Genomic DNA, 1333 nt, shown 5'->3' on the forward strand with positions numbered 1-1333 from the left:
ATAGAAAGTAACCAACATTTCAAGTTCCTTTGAAATATACATTATACAAAAACAATTCCATCTTGGATTTTACAATTTAAGGTATGTACATGTTTTCTGAAAGGTATGTTATGTTTCCCTAGAATTCAGACCCTCTGACCTCAATTAGCTGATCTGTTTAAGAAAACAGTGAATTTTTAGATTTGATTGTTCATTGTAAAGTTGAACTCTCAGTATCCTAAGCAGAAATTAGATATGTTTAGGAATCTATCTTCGATCTTCTTGCTCTCTCCTATTTTCTCCTATTTCTCATATTTCTCCTATTTCTCATATTTCTCATATTTCTGTTAAATAATATATGATATATTTTATTGCCACATAAGAAAATACGATGGATTTGGTAGTTTAAACTAATGTGGCACAATGTTATAGTTTCTGTGAGTACAAATTCAGGCCTTTGTTACCAGGCCTAGTGTTCAGCTTCTCCTTAGTCTTGACTCAAAGTATTAACTGGAGTTGCAATATCACAGAAGAGTTTTAAGACCTCTTCCAAAGATATTAACTGTTAGTGGAATAGAGTAGTTCAGTTTTTGCTAATGTAAGGTAGAGATTTTCAGCTTGCAGAGATAATTAGCTCTTCTCTGGCACATGGTTATCTCTTGGGGCTTAAGGACAGTATTTTCTTCAGGGTCAGCAGAAGACTGACTTGCTGCAAGGGCATCTTAGATGCAGAATAATTTGAGCTCTTCAATAAACATCCCATTACCCATTAAGCAAAGGAGGGTCTACAAACCTTATCTACAAGTTTTACCTAGTGAAAAGGGCATTATTGTGTGCAATAGAGAGATGTTACATCATGACAGTGCCCAAATAAAGAAAGCCTGCCCCCTTGGCATCGTTTAAAAACAGGAATGATCCCAAACTGTTCTAAGAACACGTTTCCTCAGATTTCTCTCCTAAATTATCTCTTGAGGAAAGGACTTGCTCTGTATTGATTCAAACAGTACTTACAAGTATGATATAGAGCAGAAATGAATAAATTGGTCTTATTAGAGAATTTTCCATTTCTAATTCCTACTACCTAGAATAGTACACACAAACAGATGTTATCAATCTATTCTCACCTGTTGTTTACAGCATAGACAGAATAATCCATTGCTTACACTGTATGTTCACAATACTAACAGACACAAACACAGGCATTCACAGACTTGCACAGACACAGACACAGACACAGACACACACACACACACACACACACACACACACACACACCATTATTCTCGAACAGGGCAAGGAAGTGTCATGAGGAATTAAAACTATAAGTTTGGTTTATAAAAGGAGCTCAAGGCGC

Source organism: Nannospalax galili, unplaced genomic scaffold (genome assembly GCF_000622305.1).
Source record: "Nannospalax galili isolate Female #2095 unplaced genomic scaffold, S.galili_v1.0 scaffold293, whole genome shotgun sequence".
Taxonomy (NCBI): Eukaryota; Metazoa; Chordata; class Mammalia; order Rodentia; family Spalacidae; genus Nannospalax; species Nannospalax galili.